The sequence below is a fragment of the Sciurus carolinensis genome, chromosome 17, assembly GCF_902686445.1.
Source record: "Sciurus carolinensis chromosome 17, mSciCar1.2, whole genome shotgun sequence".
NCBI lineage: Eukaryota > Metazoa > Chordata > Mammalia > Rodentia > Sciuridae > Sciurus > Sciurus carolinensis.
Window position 1 is genome coordinate 9,334,880 of NC_062229.1, and position 13,427 is coordinate 9,348,306.

Sequence of the window (13,427 nt, forward strand, 5' to 3'; positions counted from 1 at the left end):
AGTAATTTTGTAAAGACCAGCAGTTTTTAATATACAAGTATATATCAAATTAACAGAAAAATTAGAATTGTGATCTTATCCATGTTAGCAAAAAACATACAAAACAAGGAATAGGAACCACAGATCAGTAGTATAGAAGGAATACAGAATATTCTCCTTAGAGACATGAATCTGAATTGCAGAAAATGGAAATTGTATCAGATTCTTGTTATAGAAGAACAAATTCTCCCTTAAGTATATGGTTCAATCAATCTGTAGAAGAAAATGGCACAAACTGAGTTTTTAAGTAATATAAGAAATTTAGAAATTATTTTGAAAATGTTCAAAAAATGATGCTTCAGGACTTAGATATGGTTAACCTAATTTGAACATTACACAATGGGTATATGTATATGAAAACAGCATATAATAACCCATCAGTATGTACAATTTTTGTGTCAGTTTAAAAAAAATAATTGGCCACATATATTACCATTCCTGAAACCTGTCAGTGAGAATGTAAAGTACAGTCGAGCTTCGTGGTGAGAAAAGAAACCCTGACTCTTCAAAGGACAATTGCTTTTATTTCCTTCTACTTCTGTGAATCTTAATGCATCTTAATCCCCAATTTAAAGATAGAGATTGGCCAAAGGAACTAGAGAGTAGGACTACAGGAAGAAAACAATGAGAAATGTTCAATGACATTGACCAGGGAAACGATGGCTTGTATATGAATTCCAAAGCATAGGCAACAAAAGCAAAATTTAAAAAAAATTATATCAAACTTAAAGTCCTCCATGTAGCAAAAAAAGCACTGGAGAGATAGAAAAATAATCTACAGGGATGGAGAATATACTTTTAATTCATATATTGGATAAGAGGAAAATATCTAAAATAAATGCAAATCAAACAATGCAATAGTAAAAAAAATAAATAAATAACTCAATTATGAATTGGCAAATTAACTGCATAGACATTTCTAAAAAGAAGACTTACAAATTAGTGATATGTATGTGAAATAATATTCAACACCACTAATCCAAAGGGTAATGCAAATAGAAATCACAATGAGATATCACATCACGCTTGTTAGGATGACTGTTATCCAAAAGATGAATGATGATAGGCATTATGGAGGATTTGGAAACAAGAGACTATTGAACACTATTAGTGAGAATATAAATTGATGCAGACATTGGAGAAAAAAATTACAGAGTTTCCTCAAAAAATTAAAGGAACTACTAGATGATCCAGCAATCCCTCAATTACACATATATCTAATACATCTGAAATCAGTATGTCAAGATGTTTGTGCATTCCCATTATCATGGCATGATTAGCAATAGCCAAGATATGGAACAAAGTGAACTGCTTACAATCAGATGATTAGATACTAAATGTGAGCAAACTCACAGGAACCTTATTCAGGCATAAAAAGAAGGAAACCCTGTCCTTTCAGGCAGCATGAATTAACCTATGAGGCATTCTGTTAAGAGAAATGATCCCATAACAAAAACACAGCACCACATGGACTCACAGTTAACCTAAAAGAGTCAAACTCAAGGAAACAAAGAGTAAAATGTTGGCTGCTAGAGGCTGTGGGCAGAGATTTAGTAGGTGTTGGTAAAAGGACACAAATATTCACCTCAGAGAAATAACTTCAAAGTATCTATTGTATATCATGCTGAATATAGTAAAAAATGTAAAATTGTATACTTGAAATAAAGGGAAACACAATATAGAAAGGGAACACATATTTGCAAAACAGGTCAAGTACCAACAGCATATTAAGAAATCTTACAGTGTAGAAGCAAAAGTATACACACCTCCATTGCAAAATGAGCACAGAGTTGAAATGAATTTCTGCAGAGAAGACATACAAAATACCAATAAGCCCCCCAGAGCAAGCTCAGAGAGTCATAGGGAAATACAAATCAAAAGCAAAATAAGGTAGTTCTCCATATCCAATAAAGAGCTATACTTTGAAAATTTTTGAAAATAACAAGTATTGGCAAGGAGATGAATACATTAGAAACTGTATAAATTAGAATTAAAAGTTTATTTGGCTACTCTTCAAAGAATTAGCCACACAATGACTGTATGACACAGGGGTTCCATTCTGAGATTATGAAAATAATAATTGAAAACAAGTTTAGTCATTTGCTGCTTAACAGCCAGTGTAGGATTTAAGAATAGCTTTGTTAGTTGATTTTGTCATTGTACAAATATTACAGAGGATACTCCACAAACTGAGATGGCCAGGACTTCATGAATAAATCCAATGGGATGGAACAACCATAGTGTATGCGGTTTCTGATCAGCTAAATGGCTGTACCCAAACTGATAAACATGCAAACATATCAACAGAAGCCCTCTTTCACAATTGTCCAAAGATGGTAAATACCCAAATGGCCATCAATGGGTGAAAGGAAAAACAGCTTGCATTCTGTGTATATTCACACACTGGAATATTATTCAGCTATAAAAAGGAGCAGGTAAGTGACCATTTCCAGTACAACAGTCAAAATGAAGGAGAGAAGGCAAAGGAGAGAATGAGGGAGGAAGGAATGAACAAAAGAAGACAGAAAGGGTTGTAAGGAGAAAATCCAGGACCACAAACAATGTAGCAACATTGGAGTTTTCCCAGGCATCGTATCACAAGAGCCAAATCAGAATACACACATTCAAATTTCGACTCCGGTGACATGTTGAAAATCCAATCACTGTTCTTAAAAAATGTAGGAGAGCAAAGGGAGGGACATGGGCTCAGGGTCTGGTTCCAGGTTAGCAAGAACCCCATTCTCAGGCTCTTTCTTACGGAAAATGGGTGAATTAGAGAAAATACAGAAAAGAAGTGACTTCAGGACTAAATGAAGTAGTGCATGCAAAAAGAAAAACACATGTCTAATGAGGTAAACACTTTGCATTGATGGTTTTCATTTCATTCCTTCCAGGGGAAACAAGAAAGCAAACTAAGGTGAAGAACATTAAGTTTTCAGCACTAATTTTTTAGAAAATATGTCAGTAGTTAATGCAGTTAATTTCCATCATGTCAGAAGTCTCAGGAATATCTGTAAGAAAAGTTACCAAACTTGATACGTTATGGACCATGGATAGGGAAGAAATGTTAAAATAGAACTACAGAGGAAACTTTTGAGGAAAAACATTAGCAAGGGATATGTGATTCTGGAAAGCAAAAAATTCAACCTGGCCTTTGTGGGAGAAAATGAGCCAAGATGTTGAAATCCACAACACTTGCTTTTAGAGCACACAACTTCCACTTAGTTCTGAGGTCAGTGATCCATCAGGGACAAGAGCCTGCCCTGCTGAGGAGTCTCCACAGGGCCCACTTCACATCCTTGTTCCGCAGGCTGTAGATGAAGGGGTTTAACATGGGGGTGACCACAGTGTACATCAATGAGGAAATAGAGATTTTCTGGGGAGAGTGAGTCACAGGAGAACTGAGGTAAACTCCAAGTCCTGTTCCATAGAACAAGGAGACCACACAGAGGTGAGACCCACAGGTAGATAATGCTTTATACTTGCTTACAGAGGACATCTTCATTAAGGAGGAGACAATTTGAGAGTAAGAGAACAAAATTCCAGTAACAGAAAATATGCCCAGCACAACAGCTACCACAAACATAAAGATGTTATTGACAAGAGTATCAGAGCTGGCCACCTTGAGAAGCTGAGCCACTTCACAAAAGAAACGTGGGATTTCAGTGCCTTTGGAGAAGGTCAGCTGCTTCATCAATATAATATGAATCAGGGACACCCAGCATATAATAAGCCAAGAAATCAGAACCAGAAGGCCACAATACCGGGGGTTCATGATGACTATATAGTTCAGGGGGTGTCAGATGGCTGCAAATCTGTTATATGCCATTATGGTCAGCAGTAAAACATCTATTCCAACAAAAACCATACAATAATATGCCTGAGTGAGGCACTCTATGTAGGAAATATCTTTGCTATGTGCATGGATGTTCACCAGCATCTTGGGGACTGTGGTGGAGGTGAAACAGATGTCAGTGAAGGACAGGTTGGAGAGGAGGAAGTACATGGGAGTGTGGAGGTGGGAGTCAGAGCAGATGGCCAGGATGATGAGCAGGTTCCCAAGCACTGTGACCAGGTACATGAACAGGAACAGGCCAAAGAGGAAGGACTGAAGTTCAGGATCCTCCGAGAGACCCAAGAGGAGAAACTGTGATAAGCCTGTGTGGTTCTCTCCTTCCATGTAGCTGGTGTATCTTCTAGAGAAGGAGGCAAAGACAATGTTCAATAAACAGCCAAGTTGTTCCCAAATTACAGCATCATCTTGGATGGACTTCCTTCTTTTGTTTATATTTGTTTTTCAACAAACACAAATGTTAGATATGTAATGAATAATGAGACCAAATGTCTACTATATAATAAATGAAAAAATTTCAAGCTTAGCTCTTGCCTGAATATAGACATAAAATTAAATAGTAAGGTTACATACAATGCATTGATATTTATTTTAGAAGAATAATACATGATGAACCAAGAATACTCATTGTTTGGAAGCCTCCTCAACATATGAATGTTTGTTGACATAATTCATCACAAAACTATATACTGAATACACGTAATGATAACCACAATAGAAGAATGGATTTGAGAAAATGGAACAGACATTTATATAGTTGGAGACTGTCAGTTAACAAGGACCTTTTGTGAACCCAATAAAGAATGGTAGTTTTTAAACCACAGCAACAGGAAATGTTACATTGAGACACGGGAGTGTTCATATTTAATTCATGAACACATCAAGACAGTCTCCCTCAACACAATCATTTGAGATTTTCCTGGACATTTATAGGAATTGGGAATGTTTAAAAAAAAAAAGGAAATTGAGTTGGTAATTAATTAACAAATAATTTCATTATTGATAGGTGCTATTTTTAGACACCATGGTGAAAGGATAATTACAACAATAAAACTAATCAAAGTTATCAGTAACTCTAATCTGCCAGGAAATATAGGTAGGGACCTGAGAAGAAATGCCAACCAAATTTGGAACAAAGTAGACAATACTTCCACATAACAGATTTCAGGTGAGTAAATAATGCCTGAATAATTGGAAGCAGGAAATCTGACAGAAACCTGCAATTTATAGGAGAGAATGAAGAAGATTCAGGGACTCAGCATAAAGTAAGTTATTAGAGAGAAACTCTAGAATCCAAAGAATGAGAAAATTAAATGGAAGAATTGCTATAAAAGAAAGATGTCAATGGAAACTAAGCCCGGTCAAAGGAACTTCACCTTCAAAGGCTAAAATAAATAAATAATAAATAAATAAATAAATAAATTTTAAAAATAAATAAATAGATAGATAGATACATAAATAAAAATAAGAGAACTTTCCCAGTTTCATTATTCTAGCGTAAAGCCCAGTACCCACACTCTCTCCTCTTTCCCTTCTCACCACAACCAGCCTCACAGGGTCACACCAGCCCTCCATGGTGACTGTGACTGAAGCTTTCTCTTCTCCATGATGTGTCTTTATGAAGTCCTCCTGTGTCTTCATGGAGGCTCTGATCAGAAAAGTGCTGGTGAGGGGCAAAAGTGGAGGTTTATAATTTCTAGAATCTCAACCTTGAATTCTCAGAGCTCCTCATTAAATAAAATGTTCGATTGTCTTTCCATTCTCCAAACAAATCAGCATCCTTGGAGTACAAATAAGAAAGCGGACTGGAAAATTATCAGTCCATCTTGTGTCTATGTAAGATGAATAGATTTCCTCCATTGGAGAAACTCTTTTTGTCTATATTTCAATTTCAAAGTCACAAGATTTATTTTAAGTAATGTTTAACTTCTGTAAGGAACAAATCATCCCCCCCCAAACATCTCTGGATGTACTTCCTTAGAAGAATCTGTGGCACTCTGAATCATATGGTGTCCACAACATTATAAAGGAAACTAAGTCCAGTTTTTTACATATCCAATATCTTCTATTTATTTTATTTTTAATGGTGCATTATTACCATAAGTGATAGTGGAATTCATTATGCCATATTTGCACATCCACACAAAACAGGTTGATCAATCTCATTCTGAAATACCTTGCTTTTCCCTTTCCTCCTTTCTTCCCCAATCCTGTGTTCTACCCTGCTGATCCCCCTTATATTATTATATTGTTATTGATTACTGCATTATAATTACATATATAAGCATGATTCATTGTGTTATATTTGTACATGAATATTCTGATTTGCTAAATTTCATTTACCAGTATTTCCCCATGGCCTCCCCTCTTTCCTCCCACCGGAATCCTTCCTCTACTTCATTCAAGTCCCTGTGAGATCCCCTTTTTTCTTTTCTTTTTTTTTTCTTCCTTTACCTTCCACAGGAGAGAAAACATTTGACACTTGACTTTCTGAGTCTGGCTTATTTCAACTAGCATGGCATGCTCCAGTTCCATCCTTTGACCTGTAAATAACATATTTTCATTCTTCTTTATAGCAGAGTAAAGTCTAGTGTTTATACATACCACATTTTCTCTATCCACTTGTCTGAAGAGGGGTATCTAGGCTGGTTCTGCAAATTGGCTATTGTGAGTTGCACTGCTATAAACATTGGTGGATGTGTAAGAACTCCTTTCTCCAAAGAGTGTCTTTTCTCCACCATATGCTTTTGACAACCTTGTCAAGGATCAGATGACTGTATCTTCATGGATCTGGCTCTGTGTCTTTTTTTCATTGATTTTCATGTTGTTTTTGTCCAAATATCACAGTTTTTGTTACTCTAATTTGAGATCAGATATTGTGATGCCTGCAGCACCACTTTTATTGCTCAGGATTGCTTTGGCTATTCTGGATCTTTTATTCTTCCATATTAATTTTAGTTCTGAGAATGAAAAATGTCATTGGTATTTTGATGGAGACTGCATTAGATCTGTAAATCATTTTGGGTAATATGGCTGATATGACAATATTAATATCTGACAATATTAAATCTGCCTCTCCAAGAACATGGGAGGTCTTTTATCTTCTAAGATCTTTTCAATTTCTTTCTTCAGTTTTCTATACTTTCATTGTGCAGATCTTTCACCTCCTTGGTTAGATTCATTACCAGTTTTTTTTAAGGCTATCATGAATGGAATTGTGTTCTGATTTCTTTACCAGCAGATTCATTATTGGAATATAGGAAAATTATTGATTTTTGTATGCTGATCATATGTCCTGCTATTTTTCTGAATTTGTTTATAAATTCTGGAAGTCTTCTGGTGGAATTGAGTCTTCTAAGTATAGGATCATGTTGACTAAAACAGAAATAATCTGACCTTTACTTTCCTATTTGTATCCCTTGAATTTTATTTTCTTGGCTGATTTTTTTTGATTGATTGCTTTTGGTAGAGTTTCAAAAATGACATCAGGTAGGAGTGACGAGAGTAGAAATCTGTCTCATTCCTGATTTTGGAGAAAATGTTTTCAGTTTTTCATTGGTATGATGTTGGCTTTGGGTTTGTCATGTATAGTATTTTTTTATTTTTTATTTTTCCACATTTTTTATTGGTGCATTATAGTGTATACAGTGATGGGAATTTTTACATCTTCACACATGCATGCAATATAACAATATAATTTGGTCAGTATCACTCCCCAGCATTCCCCCCATTTCTTCTCACCTCCCTCGTCTTGGTGCCTTTCCTCTACTGCTCTCCCTTTGATTTTAATAAAATCTGCCCTCACCTTTCTTTTCTTGATCCTCTCTAGCTACCACATATGAGAGAAAATATATCCCCCTTTATCTTCTGAGTTTGATTTATTTTGCTTAACAAGATTGTCTCTAGTTCCATCCATTATCCTGCAAATGACAAAATTTCATTTTTCTTTATGCCTGAATAAAATTCCATTGTATATATATGTCACATTTTCTTTCCTCATTCATCATTCTTTGACACCCAGGCTGTTCTATCGTTTTGCTACTGTGGATTGTGCTACTATAAACATGTCTTGTGTATATTTTAGATTTTGAGGTCTGTTCCTTCTAGCACTCCTTTCTTCAGAGTTTTTAACATGAGTAGTACTGGATTTTGTCAAGAGTTTTTTTTTTTTTTCATATATGGAAATGATCTTTGTTTTTTTTTTTTTTTGGTCCTTAATTCATGTGTTGGATTATATTCTTTGATTCACATATGTTGAACCAACCTTACTTCCCTGGGATTAAATCCAGTTTATCATGGTGCACTATCTTCTTAATATGTTTTTGGATGTTGAATGTTAATATCTTATTAAGAACTTTTACATCTATGCTTATCAGGGATATTGGTATGCAGTATTTATTCCTTTGATGTGTCTTTGATTTTGGTATCAGACTTATCCTGGATTCATAGAATGAGTTTGAGATGTTGCTTCATTTCTATATCATGGAATAGTTTGAGGGTAGATCAGCACTATTTCTTATTTCAAGGTCTGGCAAAACTCTGCTGAGAATCTTTCAGATCTAGATTTTTCTTTTTGGAAGTCTTTCATTTGCTATTTGAATCTCAGTGCATGATATTTTTCTGTTTAGGTTTTCTATACACTCTTGACTCAACTTGAGCAGGTAGTACATGTCTAAAATTTTTTCAACATCTTCCAGATTGTCTAATTTATCAAAATTTAAGTTTAAGAAGAGTCTCTGATAATCTTTATTTCTGAAATGTCTATGGTGATACCTTCTTTTCCAAAATCTCTGTTATTGATCTTCTCTTTCTTTCTTTTGGTTGATTTTGTTAAGTGTTTATTGTCTTTTCAAAGAACCAACTCTGTTGCATTGATTATTTGTATTTTGTATTCTCAATTTTCTTCTTTCTTTTTTTTTTTTTTGTGGTGCTGGGGATGGAACCCAGGGCCTTGTGCTCGCAAAGAAAGCACTCTACCAACTGAGCTATCTCCCCAGTCCTCAATTTTCTTAATATTGGCTCTGAAGTTAATTTTTTCCTGTCTTCTACTGGTTTTGTAATTAATTTGTTCTTTTTTAGGGACTTGAGGTGTGATATTAGATTATTTATTAAGTATTTTTCTATTTTTAAGGTTCTATATGTGGAAAAAATAGAATATAATGGGTTAAACACTAAATACCTTTTAATAAATACTCTACACTTATTTTTCAATAGGGCAGAGTTATTTTTATCAGTGCTGCACAATGTTAAGGAAATGTCTCAGATTGAGTTCATTTCTTACTTTTTGCCATTGCTTTCCATGACATTGGAAACTTCTTAAATAGTTTTCTAATACCAAACATTCCTTAACAGGTTTTCTCATTAAACCTGACCCTCTGGGTACAGTTGAGATACCAAACCCAAGTCTGAAATATTATGTCCATATTTTTATCTAATGCAACAAGATCTACCCACTGAGATTCACCAGAAACCCAGGGGGCAGAGCACAGAGAGCAGAGGAGGTCTCTGCCTGGAGTGACAGGCTATGCTTCTATCCTCAATTGTACAATAATGTATGTTATTATTTTTAGAAGGTGGTTATAAAAGTAAAATGTAACAAGCTACGTTTTTTAAAAAAATCTCAGCTTCGAATCTGGCCTTCAGAAGCTCCAAGTAAATGTTCATGATGATGTAGTTCCTAACATCATTTTCATCTTTACCATCATATTCAACTTTATGATCATTTTAAGTGCTTTATGGGGACCATTTTCCTGTTCTGGTAGGATAGAGGTCAAGAAGAGGTAGATCCAGTGTGGAGGAGAGGAAACTCTCTATGACAGTCTCCCTAACCTCACAAGAAGAATGTAAGTGTCATAGGCCCCTGAGCTGAAACATTGCATGTTGGAGCATTTCCATTTTACTAACCTGACTATCAAGTCTGAACAGGTGATGTTGAAACGATGTCCCTGACTTTTCCTCCTCAAATCACTGTCTCCCTCAGATCTTACTGGGATGCTCTGGGTTTCTGTTAGTTCTTGACCTGTGTGTAAGAAACTCTTGGCCCTTCACCAGATGGCATGTGATGAGGACTGATACTTATCAGAACTGGGAGGAAGACAGAGTCACTCATGGATGCCTTTGGGCAGATGATGGCTCTGGAAGTAGATCTATGCATGTTGACCATCGATAGGGACAATCTAAATGGCTAAAGAAAAAGTTTGATTATTTATACTTGTGTCACCTTGAGAGCTCCACATACGGAGCTCATAATTAGTCAGGCTGGTCCATGTTTTCCCAGTCTCTGACAGCGTAATAGTAGTAATGCATGAAGAAGAAGCAAAACATGAAAATATGTAAGGCTCTGAGACCTTCCTCTTCTGGTGATAAACCTTCTGTGTATACCTGACTTCTGATTGCAAGGATGTTAATATAAAGTTCAAATTGTGTTAATCTAATTTCTGACTTTAACAATTTGCTCTCTGCAATCATTGTATTAATCATGTAATTTAGGGATTATTAGGAATTCCGTAGGAATAGTCCCACACAATTTCCATTTGCCCAGTTAAGATTTATTTCTAAGACTAACCTGCTATTCCCTTTCTTGGGGACTGTGATTATACTCATTGAAGCTTTGCATATTTAAATGATAGTAAAACTCTAATTTTTCTCTTAAACAGATATATATTGAGATATTAAAACTATTGATTTTGTGAAAGTATAAGTTGCTGTTCCCTTAAGCAATTCAGAGTATCCTGCGGGGCTATATCAAGGTGTGAACTAGGACCACTGTCACCTCAAGGCTATATATTGGAGGAGAACAAGTTGGGAAGTTTCCAGCTTACAAGCTCACTCACATGCTGCTGGTGCCTTGACACCAGATCTTTTCAGGATGTGGCAAGAAGAATTCATTGGTGCTTTCCACTTGAGACTCTCATGAGTTTGCTCCCAACAAGGCAACTGGCTTCCATCAGAGCTAGCAAACAAGTGACTAAGAAACACACAGCCATGAAGTTCAAATTCAGAGTCCTTTTGAACCCTAATTCCAGAAGAAATGTTTCAACAGTTTTGCCATATTGTATTGATTGGAAGCAAAACATTGGTTCCAGGACACACTCAAAGAAATGGTTTTGTGAAATGATATATGAATGCCAGAAATGAAGGTCATGGGAATATATTAAAGCTGCCCACACACAGATCTCATTTCAGCTTTGAGTTGTAAGCATAACAATATTCTGGAGATACTGTTCTGCTCTCCCTCATAGTCCAGAACCCCTCACACCAACACAGTCTTAACAAAAATTCCCTGCAGAAGAACTGTCATGTGGATAGAAATTTCCTCTGATATTTGTATTTCTGTAGACTGTACTATGCTATTCCAGGCCATTAGGCACAGGAAGCAAAGGCAGTTTCTCTTTCATTAATAGAGTTGCTATGTTGATATCATGCCACACATTCAGCAAGAGTGTCCAGTGATGTGAGTTATCCTTTTCTAGAAAAATCTCATCTTGCTGCAGATGGTACCTTCTTTAGTTCAATTTGTGTTCACCACTTCTGGAATTAAATAAATAGGCTTTAGTTCCTCTGTTTTGTTTTGTTTTTTTTTTTTAACTTGATAAGGTAATTTGGATGAGAATGGTAGTCTTTGACCACATTCTATCTCCTGTCCATGTGGCCAACATGACTCAGAGGACTTTGTTTGAGAATTTAGAGATAGCAGTGTCATTAATTGATATAAAGAAATATTAACCACATACCAAATAAAAGTAGATATGAGAGAAAAGATGTAACTCTGTGGGGACAATAGCAGAGAGTATTTTGTGAAAATCAAATGATCAATGGCAAGTGTGCAGAGTGTAATTTCAGATGGAGAGGAATGTTACAATGCTTTGTCAGAAGCAAAAATGTAATAGGAAACCAAAATCATTTCACAGAGGACAGAAGTGGTCAGATATTAGTATCACTGCAAGAAGAAGGTGGAAGACAATGACGGCCTGGAATAAAGAAGATATTTATACTTGTGTAGTACCATGAGTTGTTGTGTGATTTTCCAATTCTATCTCACATTATGTGTGTGATCACCAAACTCTCACATTCTGTTTCTTAGATTTCCACTAGGCTATGTCATTCCTCCCTGTTGTAACCCTTTATTATTTGCAGAACATTGAAATCCCATCATTTATTCTATGAGTCGACCCAGTTATTGGTTTTAAAAGAAACTATATCCTATTAATTACTCATGATAACATAAAAACACTCCTGGATTTCTTCTCTCAGGACATCTGAGACATGTTCAGAAGGCACCAGTCTCCCAGGAGAAGGGAAAGTGCTGGTTGCATAGATGACACCCTGTCTTTACGTTTTCTTATAAGAATAATTTATATATCCAATGGTATCCAAGTACATGTGTTAATAATTGGCTTCTCTGTGGTGTATTTTGACATGCCGATCATTGATATTCATTTATTGCCCTTGACCCTGTCATTCTCCATACACAGACAAAAGATGTTACAGGCTCTTAGGCATCAAGAGTTGAAGCACATTTAGAATCCAAAAAATTTATTGGGTGGACATCAACCTTGGAACAAGATGACGATGATGATGACAATAATGATGATGATGACAGAGATGACATTTCTCCCTGAGGAATTCTTATGATTTTCACAGATTTCTATTTAATCCTAGAGGAGTGGAAGCAAGTGTCATTAAAACTAAAAACAGTGAAAACTTCAGAGTTAGGTCAAGTGCTGACACACACACAGCTAATAAATTCAGGAGCTAATATTAAAAATCAAATTTTCTGTCTGTAAAGGTCATTGGTTGAGTCTATTACTATGAGAAGGAAAATCTTAAATGTATTACAAAGAGCTGAATACTTTGAAGTCATATAGTGCATTACATCCACTCAAGCACCCTCTTTTTTTTAACCCCAAGCACACACTGGAAGAAGTTAAACAGAATGTGTTTTGTATCATATTCAAAATTGCACTGTTTATATCAGACTTCCTTTAATTCCTGGAATTCTCACTTTTTAAATGTTTTCATTAGTGTATCATAGCTATTCATCACAGTGGGTTTCATTTTGACATATTAGGACGTGTGTATGAATATAACTTGGTCCATTTCAATCCCCAGTTCTTGCACTTAGCTTCCCCTCCTCCCTCTCCCAGTTCCCTTTTCTCTACTGCTTTCCCATTTATAGATCTGCATAAGGTGGAATTCTCTGTGGTATGTTCATATGTGCACATAGCATACTTTGGTCAACTTCCTTCTACAGTTCTTCCGTTTCCTCTTCCCTTCTCTGTTCCCCTCAACCTCTACTCCACTGATCTCCCTTATATTTTTATGGGATTCCCCCCTTTAAAAATCCTTTATTACTCTCTAACTTCCTCCTATGATAGAAAATATTTTATCACTGACTTTCTGAGCCTGGCTTATTTCATTAGAATGATGTTTTTCAGTTTCATCCATTTTACCAGTAAATGACATAATTTAATTCTTTATGTCTGAGTGAAACTCCATTCTGTATATATACCACATTTCCTATATCTATTTCTCT

General features: G+C 35.7%; 1 pseudogene; it reads right to left on the reverse strand.

The window, feature by feature from the left end:
* Positions 1 to 3,283: 3,283 nt before the first annotated feature.
* On the reverse strand, positions 3,284 to 4,219 carry LOC124969340 (olfactory receptor 7D4-like; annotated as a pseudogene).
* Between the last annotated feature and the right edge of the window lie 9,208 nt (positions 4,220 to 13,427).